Source organism: Rutidosis leptorrhynchoides, chromosome 3 (genome assembly GCF_046630445.1).
Source record: "Rutidosis leptorrhynchoides isolate AG116_Rl617_1_P2 chromosome 3, CSIRO_AGI_Rlap_v1, whole genome shotgun sequence".
Classification (NCBI taxonomy): Eukaryota; Viridiplantae; Streptophyta; class Magnoliopsida; order Asterales; family Asteraceae; genus Rutidosis; species Rutidosis leptorrhynchoides.
The window spans coordinates 121,548,705-121,564,101 of NC_092335.1; the positions used below are offsets into that span (position 1 = coordinate 121,548,705).

The following is a 15,397-nucleotide window of genomic DNA, read 5'->3' on the forward strand; positions in this document are numbered from 1 at the left end:
ACCTTTACAAAAACGACTTGTAACTTATTTTTCCGACTAGAAACCTATACTTTTTTTGTTTAGATTCATAAAATAGAGTTCAATATGAAACCATAGCAATTTGATTCACTCAAAACGGATTTAAAATGAAGAAGTTATGGGTAAAACAAGATTGGATAATTTTTCTCATTTTAGCTACGTGAAAATTGGTAACAAATCTATTCCAACCATAACTTAATCAACTTGTATTATATATTATGTAATCTTGAGATACCATAGACACGTATACAATTTTTCGACCTATCATGTCGACACATCTATATATATTTCGGAACAACCATAGACACTCTATATGTGAATGTTGGAGTTAGCTATACAGGGTTGAGGTTGATTCCAAAATATATATAGTTTGAGTTGTGATCAATACTGAGATACGTATACACTGGGTCGTGGATTGATTCAAGATAATATTTATCGATTTATTTCTGTACATCTAACTGTGGACAACTAGTTGTAGGTTACTAACGAGGACAGCTGACTTAATAAACTTAAAACATCAAAATATATTAAAAGTGTTGTAAATATATTTTGAACATACTTTGATATATATGTATATATTGTTATAGGTTCGTGAATCAACCAGTGGCCAAGTCTTACTTCCCGACGAAGTAAAAATCTGTGAAAGTGAGTTGTAGTCCCACTTTTAAAATCTAATATTTTTGGGATGAGGATACATGCAGGTTTTATAAATGATTTACAAAATAGACACAAGTACGTGAAACTACATTCTATGGTTGAATTATCGAAATCGAATATGCCCCTTTTTATTAAGTCTGGTAATCTAAGAATTAGGGAACAGACACCCTAATTGACGCGAATCCTAAAGATAGATCTATTGGGCCTAACAAACCCCATCCAAAGTACCGGATGCTTTAGTACTTCGAAATTTATATCATATCCGAAGGGTGTCCCGGAATGATGGGGATATTCTTATATATGCATCTTGTTATTGTCGGTTACCAGGTGTTCACCATATGAATGATTTTTATCTCTATGTATGGGATGTGTATTGAAATATGAAATCTTGTGGTCTATTGTTACGATTTGATATATATAGGTTAAACCTATAACTCACCAACATTTTTGTTGACGTTTTAAGCATGTTTATTCTCAGGTGATTATTAAGAGCTTCCGCTGTCGCATACTTAAATAAGGACAAGATTTGGAGTCCATGCTTGTATGATATTGTGTAAAAACTGCATTCAAGAAACTTATTTTGTTGTAACATATTTGTATTGTAAACCATTATGTAATGGTCGTGTGTAAACATGATATTTTAGATTATCATTATTTGATAATCTACGTAAAACTTTTTAAACCTTTATTGATGAAATAAAGGTTATGGTTTGTTTAAAATGAATGCAGTCTTTGAAAAACGTCTCATATAGAGGTCAAAACCTCGCAACGAAATCAATTAATATGGAACGTTTTTAATCAATAAGAACGGGACATTTCACCAACCGTGGTTTGCAACCACGGCCCCAACCCGCTCATGTTGCCACCTCTAGTATGTAACAATCATTTTACCTTCACTGCAATAGTTCCAAACTTTGGGTCAACAAGTATAGCATCACAAATAATGGGAATTCTTCTTCCACTAAATGGATGACATGCATATTTTCCATGATAATCTTTATATCTTGGATCTTCAGGATGAACGGCAATTGCGGAATCTCCTAACATTGTTTCGATTCTAGTAGTTGCTACAATAATCTCTCCAAGATCACCCTCAACAGGGTACGCAAATGACGTCAAAACGCCAAAATTCACCATATTATCATAACCAGGAACCTTTAAACATAATCTACCTACAAACGCAGCAGTAAAAACAAAGATTAAATGTAATTTGTGCATTAAAATGTATAACGATAATGCTTAGGGCCTACTTCAATATCAGATATTGCTGTCCGCAAGATACATGTGAAGACCCATCCTAATCCCTACGGACGAAGTCCATATCGATTATAAACGATTCACAACAGTTAATTACATCGCGAGGTACTTGACCTCTATATGATACATTTTACAAACATTGCATTCGTTTTTGAAAAGACAATCTTTCATTACATCATAAGTTGATGGCATGCATACCATTTCATAATATATCTAACTATAATTGACTTAATAATAATCTTGATGAACGCGACGACTCGAATGCAACGTCTTTTGAAATATGTCATGAATGACTCCAAGTAATATCTCTAAAATGAGCAAGTGCACAGCGGAAGATTTCTTTCATACCTGAGAATAAACATGCTTTCAAGTGTCAACCAAAAGGTTGGTGAGTTCATTAGTTTAACATAAATAATCATTTCATAATTTTAATAGACCACAAGATTTCATATTTTCATTTCTCATAAACATACGTCCCATGCATAGAGACAAAAATATCATTCATATGGATTGAACACCTGGTAACCGACATTCACAATATGCATAAGAATATCCCCATCATTCCGGGATCCTCCTTCGGACATGATGTAAATTTCGAAGTACTAAAGCATCCGGTACTTTGGATGGGGCTTGTTGGGCCCGATAGATCTATCTTTAGAGTTCGCGTCAATTAGGGTGTCTGTTCCCTAATTCTTAGATTACCAGACTTAATAAAAAGGGGCATATTTGATTCGATAATCCAACCATAGAATGTAGTTTCGATTACTTGTGTCTATTTCGTAAAAACATTTATAAAATTTGCGCATGAATTCTCAGCCCAAAAATATAAAGGGTAAAAAGGTAAATGAAACTCACCTAATGTATTTTGTAGTAAAAATACATATGACGACATTGAACAACTGAACAATGTAGGGTTGGCCTCGGATTCACAAACCTATATTAATCGTACTTATATTAAAACATATAATATAGATATCATAATTGTCTTTATTAATATATATTATTTATATATATTTTTGTAGTTAAATAAGAATTATACTAGATTCCATTTAAAAACATATACTTTATGTTATAACTTAAATTATATGATATATGTTAATATATATATATATCAATATATATGTATATATATTTAAAGTGATTAATATAGTTATATTAATATTTATATATTAAAAATACTTAATTTGTTGTATGTAATTTTTATATAAGTAATGTTAATATAACTTATATATAGTTATATGTAATATTAATATAATTGTATTATATATAATAAGTATGTTTTATGTACAATATATTTATATGTTCCAAAAAATGATAGTGTTGATATTAATGGTTTACTCATAATAATAATAATTTTATTAAAAATGATAATATTAATAATAATGATATTTTTGTTAAAAAAAATGATACTTTTGTTTGATAATAATAATAATACTAATAGTTACAAAGGTGATGCTAATACCAATATTAATGAATATAATGATAACTTGTATTATTTTCATAATAATAATAATAATCCTTAATGATAACAATAATAACATTTATACTAATAATAACATAAATCTTATTAATGATATTATCAATAATTATACTACTTAAGGTTAATACTTATAATGATAATAATATTAACCCTGTTATTTATATTAATCTCATCAACAACAATCATTAATAATACAAACAATAACAATGACAATAATAATAACAATGATAATAATAATAATAATAATAATAATAATAATAATAATAATAATAATAATAATAATAATAATAATAATAATAATAATAATAATAATAATAATAATAATGATAAAAATAAAATAAGAGTGTTACCCTTTAAAGAGCCTTTCTAAAAAGAAAACTGCTCCAATCCAAGTTCGAACCCAAGACCTCTCGATAACCCGACACCCACACAAACCACTCAACCACACATGTTTTTCTGATATTACTTCAGATAATTTTAAATATATCCCGTATTTATTTTTCTGTCTATATATCATCATCATCATACAACTGGTTCGACCAAATTCACATTTGATTATGATAATACTTTTTAAAACTTGAATTAAAATGTGAGATAACATTTAAACCAAACTGTTGTGATTTTTATTAGCTGTTAAAACATAATAAAAAAAAAATGCAGTAGCAGTACCCTGATGAATGTGAAGAACATTAAATCGAATTCAGATTTCTAAGCCGTTTTAGCTAATGATTTCTACACAAAATAGTTCGTAAATCGTTTAAGAAAACTTATGAAATCATTAATTGGGTTTAAATCATAACAGATAACTAGAATTCGTTCGAAGAACAATTGTTGACTTTTAAACTTTGAAACTTTGACTTAAAAATTGAAGCTCGATAAGATGAATTCGTTTTTGATACTTTGCAGATAGTTTTAAAAGAAGATTTTAAACACAGCAGCATTTACACATTTTAAAATTCATTCGAAATTTGAGGTATGGATTAAATGAAATAGAACAGGGGACGAACTGGGTGTTCTTGCCCTTTTCTGTTTAAAATTCGATCGACACAGGAGTATTAATTGATAATTGATATTGAAAAGGAAGAGAAAGTGGGATGATTGAATTACCTAGTGAATTTAACTGATTATATACAGAAAACATCGACAGAAAAAAAAATTGTTCCAGTAATTAAATAAAATAGAAAATACATATAACTGATAGAGATGTGAAACTGAATTTGTCTTTCTTCCTTGGTTTGATTAGTGTTGTAACCAGTTAAGGGACATGGACAAAACTTATATACAGCATGATGGGATCGTAATATTGATTGAATTCTTTTTTTTTCTTTTTTTTTGATATTTATTTATATGATAAATATATTACTAACAATAATATTAATAGTAATAATTATATTAATAATAAAAATAATAACACTAATAAATACTAATAATAATACAAAATTATAATAATACAATAACATTACTAATAATAATGATAATATCAATAATTCTAATAAACATAAACATATTAATAATAATAATAAATAATAATAATGATACTCATGATCATAAAATGATAATGTTAATAATAATAATAATAATAATAATAATAATAATAATAATAATAATAATAATAATAATAATAATAATAATAATAATAATAATAATAATAATAATAATAATAATAATAATAATAATATAATAAACCAAATGTATCAAATTTCATATTTATGCATTACATAATAATATTAGTAATACTGATGATAATAATATAACACTATACTTAAACTTGTAATTACATTTATCAATTATATAATATTTATCAATTATATCATTTATTATATGAATACAACTATTGAATATTTAATATTTATAAATGTTACCATATAATATTTAGTATTAAAAATTTATATATAGATTCATATAATATCATATATATATTTATATATATTCATTGTAATAGTATCTTTATTATTCTAATTATTATTTTACATTTTTAATTTCAATTTATTAAGAGTACTTTATTAATTTAATATATTATCTGTACACTTATATTTATTTTCAATTATATAATTATATATAAATATATTTACATATTTATTTACACGCAATTGTTCGTGAATCGTCGGGAATGGTCAAAGGTTAATTGAATACATGAAATTAGTTTCAGTATTTTGTAATCCAACATTACAGACTTTGCTCATCTTGTCGAAATCATATTAGATTTAAGTTTAAATTTGGTCGGAAATTCCCGGGTCATCACAGTACCTACCCGTTAAAGAAATTTCGTCCCGAAATTTGAGTGGGATCTTCGTGGCTAATAATAAAAATGTTTTCATGTCGAATATGAATTGGTAAATAGAGTTTTATCATCATTGCGTAATATGGATAAAACAATTTGGTTATTCGAAGAGTACGAGTGAAGCTATTCACAAAAGAGCGAAATAAAGAAGTAAAGATTCGTCATAGCTTTTGACGTAGTCAGGGTTGAATTTAGAAAATAAGGTGCGTCTTAACTTTTGACGTTGTATTGGTTGAATTCCGGTATTCAAGAGATTTAAAGAAAATCTTGGAAATCTATAAGATCTGGTTTCTTCGAGATTTAAGAAAATTAGGATCTCTCTAATTAAATGCAATGATCTGCCTCGATTACTCTGTCTGATATTTCCATTATAAATTAAACTCTTCCGTTCCCTTATTCTCAACATTCCTATACTTTCTTTCTTAGTTCATACATCCAAAAGATTGTGAAAATGCTTAATCCAGTTCTGATCCTTGTCCTCATCCTTACTATCGCAACAATCATTTTCCTTTTCCAACTTCCACCAGAGGAATCTGCTTTCTTCTACTTCGCCCTTGGGATTATAATGTTTTTAATTCCCCCGTGTCTTTATATTGCGATAAACATTGATATACACGGTTTGTAATTTCCGTGTTGTTATCGGGCTTTATATCTTCCCTTTTACTTCGAAATCCTTGCTTCCGTTTTCTATAATCATTGTCATCCACAGTTAATGCTCTCTCCTATTTTGCTGCGATTTATACTCCAATTTTCTATTTCTTTTGGAGCTTTGTCCCTTCGTTTCTTCTTTTTACAATTGGACATCTCTGGTAATAGTTCAGAATTCGTAGATATGGATTTTCGAATGAATTTAATGTTCTAAACAAGAAAAAAAAACATTATACATGATTTGATTTGTCAAATTACTAGAATCACTGAGAGTAGAACTATCAAGAATATATTTTCTTGATATATTCAGAAGTTAATCAAAATGAAAGAGTTATGTAACATGACACATGATGACGTTATAATATGTGAATCATCATGTTCCATTTTAGAAACTCAGCATGACTTACTGTAATATAATCACGTTGATCAAGTGTCATTATATTATAATAATTCATGCATCAGTTCCCAACATTACTTCAATAACATTCATATATTAAGCTCGAAATTTTACAGAATATAGAAACTAACAGTTTCTATATGATGTAATGCTGATAGCACGAAGAGATTAATGATTTTAGATAAGAATAGTTATAAAAATATCTCCAGAAATATGGAGGATATTTATAATGAAAGATACGATAATATCTCGGAATATCTAAGATCAGCGGATGATAGAAACTATTGTCTGCAAGGGTTTAGAGTAAGGAGCAAGATATTCACTAAAGACTTTAGTAGACATTGAATCATTTGGATTCTTTGAAGTCAAACTTATTCTTTGTGATTTATCTACGGCTTTCTTCATAGTTTCGCATAATCTGCTTTTCGGTACTAAATTTTCTCTTGAATGTTTCCAATATAATGATACACAGGAAGCACGAAGAGGTATATAATTTCGGACGAGAATGTTTATGAAAATATCCTCAGAAATATCGAAGATATTGATGATGATATTTTAGAATTTCTAAGTTCGATGGTTGATGGAGAAAGATTTTCCGCAAGATTTTAATATGAGTACAGAGCAATATATTTGTTGAAGGTTTCATCGGATTCAGAATTACCTGGATTCTTTGAATATATGGTATGGTCCTTGTATTTGTCCTTGGTCTCCTTCGTGGTTAGCTCAATCCGTTCTCCAGTTCCAACTTTTCTGAGTTTTTCCAACATACTATTCTTTATCATCAAACTTTCGATGATTATGGTCGTTTACGGTTGTCTATGGTTTCTGCTGCTTTATTCAGCTTTTTCAACATTCAGAGTATTGATTTGTGACTGAGTGCTTTTCAGAATTCTAGAAGGAGAGATCATAATTCTAACAGATAAATGTCATACATATAACTGTTGATGTAGATATGCTGTGAGTTTTCAAAGTACTGATTGCAGATTCCTGGTAATTGTTATGGCAGTTCTCGTTACAAGATGCGGATGAGTACATGACGAGACTTCAATAGATAAATATAGTGATTTGTCGGAGGAATTTAAACTAAGGAGCGACAAGGTTGCTGGTACATTTGCTGGTAATATGGTGGAATATAAAAGAATCCTCCGGTATAAAAAGGGTAATTTTATATATCAGGATTATAGTAAGGCTACTTCGAATGAAAAGTCGAAGTTGACTTGCTGGAGCTGTGACAAAATTTGCTACTTTGAAAGGGATTACCAAGTTATTTTGGGTATTAATAATGTTAAAGGAGCTAACACAGATACGGGTTAAATGTTTTACTCAGGTTCCGAGTATTTTCAGGTGCATAACTATATGCGTCAATCTCTTCTTCCGTAGATGAAGTGCGGTTGGTTCATACTCTAGATTGAGGTGTTTTCAAGAATCATGAAAGGTTTGAACGTTGATTGTAATCGTCGAGATACAATGAGGTTTAAGATGAGATCAAGTGGTAACTTGAAGAATTGTTTAGTTTCATATGTTATAATCAATATTTTAATTCATTTTAATTTTCCAATGTTATTAGTGCACAGTCGATAGTCCACAGTTGACAGTCCAATAATTCATATATAGTTTAATATATAATATTCGAATTAATTAATACGTGTCGTGACCCGTATATGTCTCAGACTCGATCACAACTCAAAGTATATATATTATTTGAGAATCAACCTCAACCCTGTATAGAGAACTCGATCATTACTGCATATAGAGTGTCTATGGTGATTTCAAATAATATATATAGATGTGTCGATATGATATGTCAAAACTTTGTATACGTGTCCCGATATTTAAAGTGCGTAAAATAAATACAGGAATTAAATGACGATAAATAAAATGCGTAAAGTAAATAACAGAAATTAAATAACGATAAATAAAATTGCGAGAATTAAAATTGCGATAAAATAAATTGCGATAATGAAATTGCGATAAATAAATTGTAATATGGAATTAACAGTTAGCTAGGAACAATTAGCTAGGATTTTGTTAGCGTGGTTTCTTAACAAAATTTCATATTGTCAATTAGTCTGTTTGTAATCAATTTTTATTGTGTCCATTATTTCTTCATTATGCCACTTGTTGGATTCTGATAGGTCAAAATCCGAATGTGAAATTGAATGAATATGGTTATTCTGTGGTGAACGGATTTGTATATCAGTGGATGTAAGTAGGATAGTAAATGACTATTGAATCATATTCGAAGAATGTACAGTGTAACTTATTAATGCGAAATTTAAATATTCCTCGGGTATTACCTACCCGTTAAAATATTTTCACCATTAACAGTTTGTACAATAAAAATTTTAAATTACAATCTTTATGAAAATATATATACATATATATGTTTTCTTCAGACGTAATTATGGATTTAATGAGTCAATGTGATATTAAACTCATCAGATTTATGGCTAGAACTAGAGTACGTATTCTCTAAAATATTAGAGATTACATAATCACTATGAAGGACGAAGATAGTTTATGTAGATCGATTCATAAAACGATTCGTAGAACGATGATTATGCTTGAGGTATAGATTGCGAGGTTGAGACGTGTGATGATGTTGTTGTTGTTGGTACTCCTTGGTATCCATGGTGCGTATGATATTGGTGTTCGAGATATAGATTAAGATGTTGAGATGTGGGATGCGGATGTTGATGTTGGTGGTGGTGATGGTACTGTTGACATTGGTGGTGGTACTGGTTATGCTGCTGGTGCTGCTGTTGGTGTTTGTAACCTTCGCACTATATTCTCTAAAGCCACTACCCGAGCGCGAAGCTCGTTGACTTCTTCTATTACACCGGGGTGATTTTCGGTTCGGACTAGCGGATAAATATAATCTAAAATTTGGTATAGTATATAATCGTGGAGAGATACTCTGGAAATGAGAGAAAAGATGGTGTTTCGAACAGGTTCACCGGTAAGTGCTTCAGGTTCTTCGCCAATAGGACAATGTGACGGATGGAAAGGATCACCTTCTTCTTGTCTCCAATGATTGAGAAGGCTTCGAACCCATCCCCAATTCATCCAGAATAGATGATGACTGATTGGTTGATCCATTCCGGTCACACTGCTTTCGGAGCTTGAGTGGGATTCCATTTAGGAATCCGAGTGACTTGAACTAATGATGAATTCCATTTCGTACGATTGAATAAAGAATTTTTAGATATGAAATGATTTTCTGGCTAACGTATGGTATTCTTAATTACATAGAATACCCATATATATAGAATAAAAGGTTTCGTAGATTACGAAGGAATTTACGGGATACGCCAGGTAAGGTTTATAGTAGCAGATACGCTAAGATATGAATCTTGTCTATACACTATTCATGCAATCAATGCAGCAAGACGTGTCTAGATTAAGAATGATAAGCAGATAATTTTCGACACAAAATGATAAGCAAAACTTTTTGACATGCGGACCAGGTCAAAGTCCAGACTCACTAATGCATCCTAACGACTACTAGTTAGATACACTAATGCAAGACCTGGTTCGCTACGACCACCGCTCTGATACCAACTGTGAAGACCCGTCCTAATCCCTACGGACGAAGTCCATATCGATTATAAACGATTCACAACAGTTAATTACATTGCGAGGTACTTGACCTCTATATGATACATTTTACAAACATTGCATTCGTTTTTGAAAAGACAATCTTTTATTACATCATAAGTTGACGGCAGGCATACCATTTCATAATATATCTAACTATAATTGACTTAATAATAATCTTGATGAACGCGACGACTCGAATGCAACGTCTTTTGAAATATGTCATGAATGACTCCAAGTAATATCTCTAAAATGAGCAAGTGCACAGCGGAATATTTCTTTCATACCTGAGAATAAACATGCTTTCAAGTGTCAACCAAAAGGTTGGTGAGTTCATTAGTTTAATATAAATAATCATTTCATAATTTTAATAGACCACAAGATTTCATATTTCCATTTCTCATAAACATACGTCCCATGCATAGAGACAAAAATATCATTCATATGGATTGAACATCTGGTAACCGACATTCACAATATGCATAAGAATATCCCCATCATTCCGGGATCCTCCTTTGGACATGATGTAAATTTTGAAGTACTAAAGCATCCGGTACTTTGGATGGGGCTTGTTGGGCCCGATAGATCTATCTTTAGAGTTCGCGTCAATTAGGGTGTCTGTTCCCTAATTCTTAGATTACCAGACTTAATAAAAAAGGGCATATTCGATTCGATAATCCAACCATAGAATGTAGTTTCGATTACTTGTGTCTATTTCGTAAAAACATTTATAAAATTTGCGCATGAATTCTCAGCCCAAAAATATAAAGGGTAAAAAGGTAAATGAAACTCACCTAATGTATTTTGTAGTAAAAATACATATGACGACATTGAACAACTGAACAATGCAGGGTTGGCCTCGGATTCACGAACCTATATTAATCGTACTTCTATTAAAACATATAATATAGATATCATAATTGTCTTTATTAATATATATTATTTATATATATTTTTGTAGTTAAATAAGAATTATACTAGATTCCATTTAAAAACATATACTTTATGTTATAACTTAAATTATATGATATATGTTAATATATATATATATATATATATATATATATATATATATATATATATATATATATATATATATATATATATATATATATATATATATATATATCAATATATATGTATATATATTTAAAGTGATTAATATAGTTATATTAATATTTATATATTAAAAATACTTAATTTGTTGTATGTAATTTTTATATAAGTAATGTTAATATAACTTATATATAGTTATATGTAATATTAATATAATTGTATTATATATAATAAGTATGTTTTATGTACAATATATTTATTTGTTCCAAAAAATGATAGTGTTGATATTAATGGTTTACTCATAATAATAATAATTTTATTAAAAATGATAATATTAATAATAATGATATTTTTGTTAAAAAAAAATGATACTTTTGTTTGATAATAATAATAATACTAATAGTTACAAAGGTGATACTAATACCAATATTAATGAATATAATGATAACTCGTATTATTTTAATAATAATAATAATAATCCTTAATGATAACAATAATAACATTTATACTAATAATAACATAAATCTTATTAATGATATTATCAATAATTATACTACTTAAGGTTAATACTTATAATGATAATAATATTAACCCTATTATTTATATTAATCTCATCAACAACAATCATTAATAATACAAACAATAACAATGACAATAATAATAACAATGATAATAATAATAATAATAATAATAATAATAATAATAATAATAATAATAATAATAATAATAATAATAATAATAATAATAATGATAATAATAATAATAATAATAATAATAATAATAATAATAATAATAATAAAAATAATAATAATAATAATAATAATAATAATAATAATAATAATAATGATAAAAATAAAATAAGAGTGTTACCCTTTAAAGAGCCTTTCTAAAAAGAAAACTGCTCCAATCCAAGTTCGAACCCAAGACCTCTCGATAACCCGACACCCACACAAACCACTCAACCACACATGTTTTTCTGATATTATTTCAGATAATTTTAAATATATCCCGTATTTATTTTTCTGTCTATATATCATCATCATCATACAACTGGTTCGACCAAATTCACATCTGATTATGATAATACTTTTTAAAACTTGAATTAAAATGTGAGATAACATTTAAACCAAACTGTTGTGATTTTTATTAGCTGTTAAAACATAATAAAAAAAAAATGCAGTAGCAGTACCCTGATGAACGTGAAGAACATTAAATCGAATTCAGATTTCTAAGCCGTTTTAGCTAATGATTTCTACACAAAATAGTTCGTAAATCGTTTAAGAAAACTTATGAAATCATTAATTGGGTTTAAATCATAACAGATAACTAGAATTCGTTCGAAGAACAATTGTTGACTTTTAAACTTTGAAACTTTGACTTAAAAATTGAAGCTCGATAAGATGAATTCGTTTTTGATACTTTGCAGATAGTTTTAAAAGAAGATTTTAAACACAGCAGCATTTACACATTTTAAAATTCATTCGAAATTTGAGGTATGGATTAAATGAAATAGAACAGGGGACGAACTGGGTGTTCTTGCCCTTTTCTGTTTAAAATTCGATCGACACAGGAGTATTAATTGATAATTGATATTGAAAAGGAAGAGAAAGTGAGATGATTGAATTACCTAGTGAATTTAACTGATTATATACAGAAAACATCGACAGAAAAAAAATTGTTCCAGTAATTAAATAAAATAGAAAATACATATAACTGATAGAGATGTGAAACTGAATTTGTCTTTCTTCCTTGGTTTGATTCGTATTGTAACCAGTTAAGGGACATGGACAAAACTTATATACAGCATGATGGGATCGTAATATTGATTGAATTCTTTTTTTTTTTTTTTTTTTGATATTTATTTATATGATAAATATATTACTAACAATAATATTAATAGTAATAATTATATTAATAATAAAAATAATAACACTAATAAATACTAATAATAATACAAAATTATAATAATACAATAACATTACTAATAATAATGATAATATCAATAATTCTAATAAACATAAACATATTAATAATAATAATAAATAATAAATAATAATAATGATACTCATGATCATAAAATGATAATGTTAATAATAATAATAATAATATAATAAACCAAATGTATCAAATTTCATATTTATGCATTACATAATAATATTAGTAATACTGATGATAATAATATAACACTATACTTAAACTTTTAATTACATTTATCAATTATATAATATTTATCAATTATATCATTTGTTATATGAATACAACTATTGAATATTTAATATTTATAAATGTTACCATATAATATTTAGTATTAAAAATTTATATATAGATTCATATAATATCATATATATATATTTATATATATTCATTGTAATAGTATCTTTATTATTCTAATTATTATTTTACATTTTTAATTTCAATTTATTAAGAGTACTTTATTAATTTAATATATTATCTGTACACTTATATTTATTTTCAATTATATAATTATATATAAATATATTTACATATTTATTTACACGCAATTGTTCGTGAATCGTCGGGAATGGTCAAAGGTTAATTGAATACATGAAATTAGTTTCAGTATTTTGTAATCCAACATTACAGACTTTGCTCATCTTGTCGAAATCATATTAGATTTAAGTTTAAATTTGGTCGAAAATTCCCGGGTCATCACAATACAATCCCAGTTATGCGTTGATATCTAAGGAAAAAGGCAAAAGGTACTTATATATAGTATAAAATAATAGTAAAAATTTGACCCATCTGACCCTTGACCCATTTCACTGACATAAAGTATCCACTTACAAATATATCTGACCCGTTTGACCCATGACCCATTTCAACTCAAAACTGTTTTGACCCGTTACCTAGACCGACCCAACCTGGTTTGCCAGGTATAATAAAAATTCAGAAAATAACTACCAATTTTGACTCATTAACCTTCACGACCCGTCTTTTTGAAGAAACATCTGGAAGACCGGAACAAATACTTTACTGACAACGGACGTAAAAACCCAACTTGACAAAACATCAAGGATGTCAATAGTACCTATAAATAAGGCCTTCATTGTAAAGCTTAACAAAAGCTTCTGTTACAGCTTTGGACCTTTTGTCATCCATTGTAAAACACTCCTGGATGAACAACACAGTCCATAATTAAGTTTTAATAATAGGAATAAAACAAATGGTTAACATTGAAGATTAGTAAACCTTCGGTTGATTTTACCTCACCTGACCAATCCAAAGATGCACCCATTCGCCGAAGTTGTTTTAGTATTGTGCCCCCATGCTTATCTTTCCACTTCCATACTTTCAACAATACAAAAACTATGAGACCTCCAAAATTTAACTGTCTGTCATGTTGATGCTAAATAAAGTAATAAAGTGTCACTTAATGAAAAAAATGAAACATAAGAAAATCAAACTCACTTCTCCTTTAAACTCTTCTCGAGTCATATCATGACGGGTCATATTTCTTTCTCTCATGAGCTTTTTCTCCACCACCACCTATCAAATGAGCATGTTGTAAATGTTTAAGAATAGAATAGAATTCTACACTTGAAAGATTAAAATAGCAAGACTTTGTTACTAAAGATTAAAATAGCAAGACTTTGTTGCTAAGTAGATTAGAATAAATAATAGAAGCGTAGAATAGAAATAATTTGAAGGTTGGTTGTATTATTTGAAGATTTGTTATCTTATACAACTCTTGATTACAACTCATATTTATAGGTTACAAAAAACTATCTTTCTTAACCTCTAAGAAAACTTAAGAGGTAAGTATCACGAATATCGATAATTTCTTAACAACTAAGGATACTAAAATATCTATGTATCTTTAATGGATAAGAATACTTAATAGCTAAGTATCCTTAATGGATAAGAATACTTAATGGCTAAGAATACTTAATAGCTAAGAAAAATTAATAGCTAAGTTTTCTTAGTAACTAAGTTTACATAACATAAGACAAATGTCTAATAACAATCTTAAATACACTAACACTCC

At 28.1% G+C, this 15,397-nt stretch overlaps 1 pseudogene; it reads right to left on the reverse strand.

Moving 5' to 3' along the window:
• LOC139900331 (valine--tRNA ligase, mitochondrial 1-like) overlaps positions 1–15,397 on the reverse strand; it is a 122,071-nt pseudogene that overhangs the window by 14,903 nt on the left and 91,771 nt on the right.